This window comes from Sipha flava, unplaced genomic scaffold, assembly GCF_003268045.1.
Source record: "Sipha flava isolate LNK unplaced genomic scaffold, YSA_version1 174_pilon_pilon, whole genome shotgun sequence".
Taxonomy (NCBI): domain Eukaryota; kingdom Metazoa; phylum Arthropoda; class Insecta; order Hemiptera; family Aphididae; genus Sipha; species Sipha flava.
The window spans coordinates 233,797-247,591 of NW_020272000.1; the positions used below are offsets into that span (position 1 = coordinate 233,797).

Genomic DNA, 13,795 nt, shown 5'->3' on the forward strand with positions numbered 1-13,795 from the left:
TCTAAGGGAGGAACACATAGTTCGACTTCTAACGCGGGTGACGGGGTGGTGCGGAGGGCACCAATGATGGAACGTAGACACATATCTTGGCAAGAATTAAGTTTCACGCGAAAGATATTACAGGCTGAACCAAATAGGAAGGTACCATAATCGAGCCTAGCTCTAACTATAGACTTATAAATTAATAGGAGAGAGGAAGGATGATCACCCCAATCCGTACCACATAATGATCGAAACAGATTAACCCATTTAGAAGTAATAGAAAGGAGATAATGAAAATGAGGACCCCAGCGGAGTTTTACATCTAGAATAATACCTAAATAGGTAATCGTGGAAACAAAAGGGATATAAGAGCCGTCCATGTGGACGGGTGGGAAAATATCGGGTAACCGACGCCTGGTAAACATGATGAATTTGGATGAAAAATTATTATACTCCTACAATATTTTCTTTCGGCCTTTATAAGGCCTAACACTTTTTGTCTAATCATATTCTTTTGTCATAGGCTGGCGGCTTTAAAGGAGCTGTTTCAGCAATTACAACTTCCATAAGCAATTACTTATGATTTTGTTGATTAAAAATTAATAATTTTTATCAAAATTACAATTATTTTTACAACTAAGTAAAAATTGGTTGACTTTGACGTTAAGTCAACCAATTCATGTCTCAAATAATATAATTCATAATAAATATAGTAAATAATTAAGTTTTTAAAATAATTTATTTATATAGCTAGTTTAAAATAAAATACCTATATATTTATTATTCATTGATACGCGCTTGCATTAAAAATGTTAAAATGTAAATTTTTATAAATTTTTAATCAGAATATATTTTTTTCGTATAATTTTGTTTCATAATATTTCTCTTCTACGGGTGTTTTTTTTTCTTTTTTTTTTAATGAATTCATTTTGAAACAATATCGACTTGAATTTCTATCAATATTTGAATAACTTAGTGAATGGATGGATGATATGCAATTTACTTTGAAGTATATGTGAAAGCGTTCAGCTCAGGGGCGTATTTAGACTTACTTCTAAGGGGGTGGGGGTCCGCTCAAATTTCTTCTTTGATTTAGGTTCAAAATTTACAAGTAAAATTTTTGGTAATATTTAATTCAGGTGAATCCTTAATAATTGTGTTTTTTTTTTAATCTAATTCTGGATCCATTTAGAATTTTTGTGTAGTTCTTTTCTAACACCTGCATGTGTTTTTAAAGTTACGCTTGCGTTTTATTTGATTTTTCACTAAGTATGGACCCGATAAAAATCATAATTCAGTATTCACACGTAATTTTATTTCGTTATAAAATAATCCACATTAAAAAAAATTTGAAACGTAAACTCACATATAGTATAATTGATTTCTTAAATACGGATTCAGGGGGAGGACAATCGCATCTTAGCACCCTACCTCCTAAAATACGTCCCTGGTTCAGCTCCGTTCGTTATTTTTGGGCTACTGTTTAGTCACTAGCTCATAATTCTGGCCCAAAATTAGCACCAAAAGTAATATTTTTTTTGATATATAGTCTGAAAAATGCATACTTATTGTTGCATAGCGCTATTGAAATTATTTTAGTAAATGCATACTGAACGTAAATTGAGTTCAAATATGATAAACCAAAAACGTATTTTAGCCACCTTCCAATTTCAGAATAATATTTTCAAGTATTTTTTTTAAAATTTTTTTATTTTTTCGCAACCACCTGAACCAGCTTTGTCCTAATTGGATGGGAAACCACGATTGAAAAAAAACTTTATGCTTTTGGGTGCGACTCGTTTGCACATATTTACCTTTTTTGCGATACGTTTGCGCACAAAATCACAACTCGTTTGCCCTCACATATTTTAGGTTTAAATAACAAAGGTACAACTCGTTTAAGCATACTTCCTTTCTTTTGCTTAATTATAATTAATTAATAGACTGTATAAAATAATAATAATATATATGCATATTGTATATAAAAAAAAAAAATAATACATAAATTAAGATTTAATTATTTTGCATTTCTAAGTATTTATTACATAATTTAACATCAAGTGATCAGATATCGGCGAGAATAAGATATATATACAACAATATAATACAGATAAAAGTAATAATAACGTCAATGATTATACGCGTAAACAATATCGTCAATACTTAAAAAGAAAAGAAGAAACGGTACTAAACCGATTGAGAATCGGACATACACGACTTTCGCATGGATATCTAATGGCAAAGGAAAAACCCCCTACATGCGAAGCCTGTAGCGTCCAACTAACAGTGAAATATATTATAATCGAATGCCTCAAATATAAACAAGATCGACAAACCATCGGAATAGACACGACTCTTGACGTTGCACTAGGACCTAACACTGAAGAGAATGCCAAGATGTTACAATTTCTGAAATCAACAGGTCTTTACAACTTAATTTAATAAGAATATGTAAACCAGCTGTATATATTACATTATAACTATAATTATCTTTATCTTTATATATATATAAAAAATACTTGTTAAAATGTAAATATCTTTAACCCAATTTAACTATTAATTGTAACTAATGGCCATAGTGGCCGAGTTTTCTAAGATCAATAAAAAAATAATAAAAAAATATTTTCAATTATTAATTTAATATTAAAAAAATTAAAATATATTAAAAAACATACATTGTAGGTTTAATAAGAAATAATAGTAGTTTATTAGTTATAAAATTATACTAATTTAGAATGGTGGCATTTAAGTCCGTTTTTCTTCATATAAGTTAAACAATTAATAATATTATTTTTATACTTATTCCAAATATTTTCCAATCAACTATCTCTTTTCTTTTGAAATTTATGATTTTATTGTTTATTGAATTAATTTTTAAATCAGTGTCACTTTGAATTTCAATAATGACGTCGATTACTTGATGTATGTGCGAATGAGCAGTGTAAAACTGACTATTATATTGTTTGTGATAACTTTCTGCACCATTAGTAGTCTTAGGACTATTAGTAGGTTCACAAGTCCATAATATTGGAGGAAAATTGCTGTCCGATGTTATGTAATTTTCTAAAATATAATCGGAAAATATAGAAATATTACTAGACGTAGTACTTGGTGTTATCGACATAAGATCACAAAATCCATCAGAAACTTCGTCAGGAGGTAAATAACTTAATCCAAAAAACATTTCATCCATTTGTCAACTTCTGAGTCGTTGTTTAAGTACTCGCTCGATAATAATTTATGTTGTTGAATATGTTAAAACCAATTTTGCCCTAAATGAAAGTTACAATACACGATTTTGCAGTTAGGGAAAATTTGCAACACTACATTATGCGCAGATTTTTCAAAGTCAACATGAAAATTGCTTAAATTTATTATATTACCAGTAATTTGAATAAATATATTTTGTAATGTTTTCCACATATTGATGTAAGTATCAGTATGTTTGTTACTTAAAAAACAAAACGTCAAAGGAACATAAAAATTGTTTGTAAGTACATGAACAGTATAAAGTTGAACAAAATATTTCGGAGCGAATGAAAATGTCCCATCCCCAAAAACGTGTTCTACACTTTGTAGCAATTCCAAATTTTGTTTACATGTAAATATAAATATATTTTCATCATCACTAACGAAAGAAAATGTATTACCTTTGTAAGTAAAATTATGCTGATCATCAACTAATTGTTTTTTAGCATCTTCTAATGATCTCGGTATGTTTGGAAAGGATTTTTTTCGTTTTCATGCATGGATCTTCGAATTAATTTCATATCGCTATATTGAAGATGTTCAGAGTTATCATTATTTTTCAATTCCCGGCGTATTAGTTTATTTGGTTTAATATGTAAATCCTCTTCGACTCTACGTTTCAATTTGCTTCTTACTACTTCTCGATGAATTATTCGGTTGTCGTACTCGTCATGGGTATGCGTGTTTGTCATTTGTAAAATTTTATATGATTCATTAACTAACCTAACTACAACACTTACGAAACATTTTTTATTTGTACACCTAAAATGTTTATCGCCAGATTTTAAAGTTCAGAATTCTCTAAATTTATAACTTTCTATGTTTAAACATTTTTTTTCTTCGACGCGTTTCAAAAACATCACAAATTTCGATATCCATAGTCAATATAGTCAGTAGTTATAGTACAGCTTTCTGGCAAACGACTGTTTAAAAGTATTATGCTTTCCTAATACACGACGATTATTTTAAACAATATATATTGATTATTGATATGCTGGTAATTTGTACTGATAATTTGTACCGATAATTCAATTACTTTAGGTAAGTCCAAATTTAAAAATATAAAATATATGTTACTCAGTGTTTATGTTGTGCACAAACGAGTCGTCCGTTTACAGGTAGATGACTGATTTCGTTGTGCGCAAACGAGTCATCGATATCTAGGTAAAAAATTTAGATTGTGAGCAAACGAGTTGCACCTATGATTTTAGAGTAATGGATACCTTGTACCTACGCCTAAAGTTGTACCTAAAATATAGTTTTCATTGTTCACAATTTTGTACGGAAACGACTTGTAAATTTAAAAAATATATAAATATGTGCGCAAACGAATATCCACCGTTCAAGATATGCCGCTGCTTACCCGCAGCTCTTCGGAATGCCACTCAATACGCTGCATACGATTTACATAGGTTAGGTGATGAACCGCACCAGGCGATCAATGATGTATTATTAATTGTGTTTAACAATGTTTTTTTATTTCTAAACCTGTAAAAAGGTTCGATCGGATCGTCATGACGTTCCGAACAGCGGGTCAACCGAATAAAATGTTTGTTTTGCTATGAAAACCGTACGAATCACTGCAATACATTATAGTGCTACTGAAAGCCGATAATATTTTCAGTGGATTCGTCAATTCTCACGTGGTGATCATCACGCGCGCGCTCACAGGTATAACAATAATGCAATAATCTCGTGAAAACGGAACTAACGGATAATAAACTAATGTACGCGCGAGCGAACGCTGCAGCGACAGACACGACACGGTGTTGGGTACATCCGCGTTCTTTCTTTTTCTGTATTTCTTTCTCCGTTGTCGTTAATGGACCGCAAACACAACACCGTAAAGCTCCGGCACACGCGTTCTTAATATTGGAAATCAGCCGGTGCTTTGCATATAGAAAACGTTGGCGGTGATAAACGACGACGACGACGACATATGTATGACGACGAGGACGAGGAGCGTCAGCCCGTGCGTGGTGAATTTTAAATGGTCGCCGACGTTGTTACATATATAATTATTATTCTTATTGTGTTAGCGAGCAACAAATAAAATTAAAATATAATGACTACAGAGTGCTGAGACGGTTGACGTGTAAATCATGGGTATGCGTATGTAGGTGGGTCGGTTCATCTTCAAATCCGTTGACAATGACGAGTGCTCGTTTGTCAGAGAGAAACGAAATATCATTCGTTTCGATCAACATAATGCCCGACACATCGCACGACGTGTTATACATTTGAACACAAAATTTATCATATTTAATAGGATCGAGATAACAATGCGTTTACGCCGGATTATATTAGAATTTTTTTTTTTTTCTTTAAATTTACAATAAATCATATAAATAAAGAAATATATATCTACTCCTTTAAGCCTAAGCTTGTGATGGAGTAGAGAGTTAACAATAGTAATAAAGTACTTTAAATAGCAACATAAGAGTAAAACAAAAAGATTTGGATAGGTACATCCTTTCGTAAAAAGAAAAAAAATTCTCAATAAGTATATAAAATAAAATAAAAATAAGAATACAAAATCAGTCACATACCAGTTGATGTTTACAATACAATACAGTATAATAATATATAAGAGAGAAACGTGGCAAGATTCAAATTATTCGTTTTTTTTTTTTTTTTTTTTTTTTAATTCGTAGTCAATATTAATACAATTAATAAACGAAATAGATTAAAATAAAATCATAATCACTGAAATGGCGGACACTTATTTAAGGAGTAATTAATCCTGATAATAGCCGTTTATAGACGACTTTTTTCTCATTAACTAGACCTTCATGAATATTTTTTTTGTATAGTGTCGGCATCTGATTAAAATAAGTAGAACCTAAATATTCAACAAAATACTGACCAAAGGATTTATTCGTCTATTTTACTTGCAAATTATAGGCTATATGTTCTCTTAAGTGTTTGTTATTTTTATTGAAATTCATTAATTTCTTTATTTTAAATAAAATTGCAAACTTCTTGTATAGGTATCGTATAGGTAGAACACTTAATTTTATGTAATTCACTTTTGTTAAACCTACTAAAGATTTTCTATTTAGTATTATTCTTAGTATATTATTTTGATTTGTTTGAAGAATTTTTAAAACATTTTCTTTTACACCTTCCCATACCAAAAGGCCATATTTACGGATGGACTGATAGAACGAAAAATAAATGGTACGCACAATTTCTACTGATAAAATATCTTTTAGTAAAATAAATTTGTGTAATGAATATCGCAGTTTCCCTACTAAATTATGGATATGGAAATTCCACCTCAAATTATTATCGAAGATAATACCCAGATAGCGAATTTTTGAAACTTGTTTAATTTGCTTACAGTTTTGCATACTGCATATCAATTGATTTTGGCTATTGTGAATTATTATAGGAAACTCGTCATTGGTAATCTTATTTATTGATAACTTCATGTACGTAGTTTTGTCTGCATTCATAGTTAAGCCCAGTTCACTTGTGCATTTGTATGTTAATTGTAGACCTTTCATTGCTTTAAAATATATCCCTTCCCAGCGTTTATCCGAAAATAATAGACAGGTTTTATCTGCGTAGGTTACAATTTTACCATCAATGTTTAAATCACAAACTGTATTAATGTATAATATGAACAAGATGTGACCCAGAACACTACCCTGCGGGACACCATATTCTATACAACTTGTGCTGCTTATTACATCATTCAATTTCACCATTTGTTATCTGTTAGAGAGGTAGCACTTAAACCAGAGGAAACTTTTATTATTTATTCCAAAATTTGGTAGAATTTTTAATAGGATATCATGTTGGATAGTATTGAATGCTTTTTCTAAGTCAATGAAAACAGCAATTGATTTTAAGTCTTTATCCAGAGAGTCATATAAAAATTGAGTGGCATTATATAAGGCATTTTCAGTGCTTAGACCTGGTCAAAATCCGTATTGGTTTTTAGATAATAAGTTATTTTTCTCCAGGTAAAGATCAGCCTTGTTTTAATTATTTTCTCAAATATTTTGGAGAAATTTGTTAACATTGATATGGGTCTATAATTACTTATAGTTTTACGGTCGTCCCCCTTAAATAAAGGCTTAATAATTGCAATTTTAAACTTATCTGGGGAAATACTATACTCAAATTAAAAATTACACTATACTCGTTTCTTACAATTATGATACGGAATCGTATAAGGTACCCAGGGCTGATTACGATGTAGTCGTGTATCTGAAGAATTCGGAACGCGACAGATTTGAATTCTATCAGATTCGCAGTAATCTAATAGATTTGTCGTCACGCTTAATATCGCCCCCCCGGTATGTTCAAATGTACCTGCGCAAACGTATGGACTACCTCATTGTCCCTTGCGAGTTGCGGGCGCACCGCGTAAGGTTTCGGCCCGAACCCGAAACTAATCCCTCGTGAGTTGTGTTCGTAATGGTCGGATGTTGAAGTCGTCACGGTTCATCTTTTAAACAATTACGTGATTGCCTCAGCGATCCACGCAATAAATAAACCGTGCAAATAGCGCGCTTCAGCGCACGTACGAACAAGCATAATTAGACTACGTAAGTCGAGATGCCAATTAGTACTCGTATGTAGATGGTGATTATTCAAGAGTGCACTATGATGATATAGGTACCGTGCATACGTTGAAAACCGCCGAATACCGCGCGTGGAACCAAAAAAAAAAATAAATAATATCTCGTTGAACAATCATAGCTGCTCCATCCGCCTACATCGGAGCATCATCGAAAAGCTTCGGATGCGGAAAATCAGCAACGAACGTCACCACGTATTGTTCGCAAAAGTTATAACAGCCGTGTGGAAACAGTATTCGTTTGTTTGGTCAAAGTGCAAACCAATGTTTTACGAAATCAACATTGCACAAACTATTGGGAATATAATACGGAAAATTGTCTCAACTGGACCTTTTTCGTTTTATGACGGTTGCTAGTATTAATTTTTAGCCGCTAGACCATATAGCTGTTAGAAACCTTCGTAATGAAATTTTTCCTCTGTTCCCGTGTTATTCCATCTTAAACGGTTTTAGCCGTGTTAAATATCCGTGACCTTACGCCACGGGTCGGATGGAAAGCGACCGTGCCCTTACATGAATATGCGTTTACGAACGTTAAGTACTTCATGGGTGCGTTATAATACATTTTAGTTAACGAGTTTAAAATATAAAGTACGTCATTACATTAACATTTCCTACCTAATCCTTTCAAACATTTTCTTTTCGATCTTCGTATATACTTGACCCGATGCACTAGAACTTTTCCCTTTTTTCCTCTTCTTATTTCCAAACAACTCTCGTGAAACACTCAACCACTAGTTGGAACTACGTCGACTGATTATACTGCACAAAAACATTACACACATACAACTCTATTTCGTGACGTACAATATCCGAAGCAAACAGCATAGCTCGGTTAGATTTGTCGAAACGATTGTTTAACGCACACACACATACACACTTTTACTTAACACCATTATTTTAAAAGCCCATTTCATTCGCACATGCACTCGATTCAAACGCTTATGGCAAATTTATATACTCGTACACAGACGCACACATGCATAACAGTTTAGTTTATTATGTTTTACGTCACAATGTCTCTCGCTCTCTCTTGCTCTAAATTTTCTTCTTTCTTTTCGCTCACTTTTCATCGTGTCTACTCGTGTGTTTATCATCCAAAATAACATACTAATACTGAACGCTCGCACCCGCACATACCCATCAGCTATACTGCTCGTGCCGTATAAATAATTATACTCGACGCCCAACGCTAATATACATACCTATATGTATATTTTATAACGATGTCTGCGGGCAAAAGATGTCGCACAGTAGTCCAAAAATGAAAATAGTTGGCCAAAAATCTAATTTTTTCAAAACTAGTTAAAAATAATTTTCTATAAATTAATTAAACTATATGTTCATGCTTAATTGATTTTTTAATTATGAAGCAATAAAAAAGTATACAATATAATTATGTTTTATGAGGAATAAAATATTTTTAATGATAATTATAAAATAACTTAATATTATTCTTTTTTAAATATTTGTTATTATAATATATTTAAAAATAGTTAATTTATGTAAATTATATTATTCTGAATATTCATTACAACTATAATTCGTGTAATTTTAGGAATTTAAGCCATATTTTTAAATTTTTTTATTTTATGAATAAATTTGTCCACAATAAAACGATTGACTCACCAAAATTCAACCGCATACTACAACAAATTGCGAAAAAATGCACAGCTAAATATTACACATTTTTGTTCAATAGATAATGGTTAATTAGATGCTAATAATATATCTGTGAAGCTCGGTGAAAAACATTATTCGTTTTATAGACTTTAAAAACGTATGGATATATCTTTGTAATGTTTAGAAACGTTTACATTTCCATTACTATTACAGGTCAATAATAATCGTTATATGATAATTGGGTCATTAAATAATATCAGTAATTCATATATTATATATATCAAACGAAAATATTTTGGTTGACTTATATTTTATTTGGTGGGGACAATTTAAATTATTACGAAATTACGAAATTACTACGAACTAAAAATCGCAATATTTGTTAAAATAATACATTTTATCTACTTAAATGTTTTATTTTTCCATGAATATAATTATAATATGCCAATATTATTGTACAGTTATATACCTTAAGTTCTATAGAAAATAAGGTATACACTGTATAAACTGTATCAATTTCTTTTGTATACAAGTTCTATAGAAAATATATACAAAAGAAAAATTATAATTTTTTGAAATTCAAAAAAAATCATTTTTAGCCAAATATTTTCATTTTCGGACCACTGACCACCACCATTCGGTTGATACTTTCAGCAGGAAAGAGCACCGTCGCCGAGACGTAAGATTAGTAGCACACGTTCTGTATTAAACGAATACATGCATGTACAGTAAATAAATCACGCGTATAATTCACATTAAAATGTTACAAGTGACGCGATGACGAGCTAAGACGATTTCGTTAGACGTCTTAGCTACAACAGTAGTACAGCTCTAAAAATCGTCATTGTCGCCGTCGTCTGCGCCGTGGGCGTAACGTTACTAAATACACTAAATATTTTATCGAACCGTGACATTTTCATACAATAACGTTTCAACTCAACCAAAATAATGTGTTGCTCCAACGAGTACATTTTGCCTTATTTCTCTACTACAAATCTGACTGTTGTTATTTACTGAGTGCACACTCATCGATCTCACATATGAAAGCATACACATGATCGTGTACTATCATATCTCGTCATATGTTTACAGTCAGCATCGTACGTAGTTATATATATATAGAATAGCTCTTCAACAATAAATACAAATATAAGTTATATGGTCAGGTGTAAGTATAAGAATACATTATACCATTATTTGTACTTTAATATTGTTCCTATTTAAATTATTTTATTTTATTGATATTATTACAGACTTGCAAAAATATGGTATTGTAAAAATGAGGGGTTATAGTGATTCGACGATTTTTTTTCAGAGAACCGTCAAGGTTCTTCTACATAATATTTATTATAAAGACTGTCGACGACGATGATTCCCGTTCATTTATAAATATTCATGAGACGAAACGCTCAAATACGCACCCAACGTCGGAGTATTTGGAATTTCGGATATATATATATATATACAAAGATAAATTGTAAACAAAAACGTGTGTATGAGTAGGTATTTGTGCAGTCCATTCATTAGCATACTGCAATAAACTTTAAATAGTTTTCGGTTCGAAATGTTATTCTAATGTCTGATCGTAAACATTTTTCGGTACAACGTGCCGCTCGTTGTCCAACGACTGCGATAATAATAAGGCACGTTTGTGTAACTGCAGACACCTTGTATAATATACTATGTGTAGGTACCTGCATAGAACAATACAAACGATAAAGTCGAGCAAGTTTGTCGCGCGTGTCGCTACATAACATCACGGGATGTGTGAAATAATACTATAAATATTATCGTCAACAATTTCCCTAGAAATGTTTACATACCGTACCTCGTACATCTATTTAGACACTTAACGAAACGAATGATGTGGCGGCTTTACCGTGATACATTGTTTTTAAATTATTTTTTTTTTTGAATGTCCGCACGGTTTTTACCCGAAGAATTGAGGGTGGCACAATTCTCGATCTTTATAGAATGTCCGTTTTCGGTTAATTCACTATTTCGGCCATCGATTTAAAATATTATTTACCTTTTTTTTTCTATTAAACTACGCATTTATGTAATAATCGTATATTAAGATAACGCCACACCCGCATGTGTTGTCTCCGTTAGACATTTGTACAACATAGCGAATTTGTGTTTAGTAATTCAAATGTAGTGATGTTTGCTTTAATATTATAAAAAACTGATTTATAATCAAACTTCGAAAAAAAGAACCTTATCTGTGTTTGTTAGTCTGTTATTTTCAATATTTTAATTCTTAAGCAAGTTATAAGTATGTGAAATATTACATTAAAAAAAACTCGTAAATCGTTCAACAATTTACAGATAGGAAAAAAACCTACCCATAAAACACAAATAATGTTCTTCGCTTAAAGTATTATTATAGGTCAGTTTACTCTAATATCAAACCTAAAATCACTACATTTGAACTTCTGACGCAAATTTACTATGCTGTGTCAGATGGTGATAACATACGCTGGTATGCAGGCGCGAACTGGGTCCATTTTCCCTACCGGGAACTGGATATAATTAGGGCCCACTTACTATACATACTAATATAAATGAGTCTCATATATACCTACAAAATAACGACATGTCTATAACAATTGCCAGGATTTATACCCATTTCTTACACTAAAACAAAGCTATAATATATTCATGAAACTAAATAATAAACCAAATCTACATTTTGATTTAAGTTTTATAAAAAAAAAAAAAAATACATAACAATATTAAAATAATTATTTTTATTTAATTGATCTTAAATAAATTTTAAATTAAAAATTAAAAAATTAAAAATTAAAAAATTAAAAATAATTTGTAAAACTTTGTATACATTATAAAATATGAATAGTATGTTCTACAAAATAGTTCAATACAAGTAAGATAATATACAAATAGTTCAGTAAAATGTTTAAAAACTAAACTTTCAATATTCTTAACATTTCTGTACTTTGTTCACAAGTTTAGTCAATTACTTGAGCCGGTGTAATGTTGACCAACAATTCCCTTTTACAGTTCATCAAAAGCAATGATTCCAAATTATCTAGTGTTAAACGTGTTAAACTTCTTAAACGTGTTTTTATAATGTTAAGTTTAGAAAACGAGCGTTCACACGTTACTTGAGTAAGAGAAATCGTTAAAAGAAACTTTTAAACTTAAAATAAACCATTATACCCTAAAGCAGGGGTGGCGAACCTATGGAACGCGTGTTAAAGATGGAACGTTGATTAAATTTTAATGGCATGCGCAAAACATTGAAATTATAAAAAATTGTAAATAAAAAACAAAATTATACTATTTGTAAAATGTTGATTATAAGAAATTCAAAAAAACAAATTATACATGATTTTATGTTTTAAATTATATATGTTTTTTATTCCTTATGCTTTCATATTATTCGTCAACTTATGTTTGTGAAAGCTTATTCGCCATAACGAATTTAATTAAATCGAAGAAAAGAAATGTTTTGACCGAGGAAACAATTGCTGATTATGTTTCACTACGAATGACTAAAATTTAATAAAAATAATGTAATAAATCTGTAATTTTATTTTTATTCTTAAAAAATATAATTTTCTTCGGGCACGTGAAATGATTTTCAATACCATAAATGGAAAAATTTAGCACTTTAACCAAAAAATATTCACCACCCTTGCTCTAAATAATATATATTGAACTCATAAATAACATTTGTTACGCATAATAAACATGAATTACATTTTTTTTCTTATACACATTATATTATTATCATTTTCCTGAGATTATTCAAAATAATCGGTGATAATTATTAATCCAAGTAATTTATAAATAACTTTATTATAAACAGAAACAGTCAGGGTTTACCGTGTTAAATGAAGAGATTATTAAAAATGTGCAATGAAAGTGAATATGATTACATAATGAATTATAATCATCATCATAATCCTTATGAAACAAAAGTTAATGATCATCATTAATATAGTATATTTATATAATATAATTATCATTAATAAAAATTGTAAAAGTAAGGTCACAGAAGATATATTTATTCAACCAAAAAAAAAATAAAAATATTTTCAAAAAAATTCGTATGTAATTACGAAGTGCTGATATTCTGAAATGTTCGAAAAATTTTCAAAAGTTCGGAGTTGTCAAGAAAAAAACCATACAAACATAATAAAGTATGAGAGAAGATATTATTCATTAAACCTATGTACTAAAGTTATAAAAAAATTAAATATCCCTATAATTTTATTTTATTATTATTATTATTATTATTATAATTTTTTTTTTTTTTTGTAAATTTATAATATAATGTAAATTGTAAATTATGAACACTTTGACTTATTATTATTTATGTTTTTT

General features: G+C 30.2%; 1 protein-coding gene and 1 pseudogene across 1 annotated transcript in view; one reads left to right on the top strand and one right to left on the bottom strand.

Moving 5' to 3' along the window:
* Positions 1 to 13,795, top strand: part of LOC112680177 — a 134,229-nt gene that overhangs the window by 51,509 nt on the left and 68,925 nt on the right. The gene's annotated exons all lie outside the window — the stretch shown is intronic.
* On the bottom strand, positions 2,539 to 3,405 carry LOC112680139 (annotated as a pseudogene).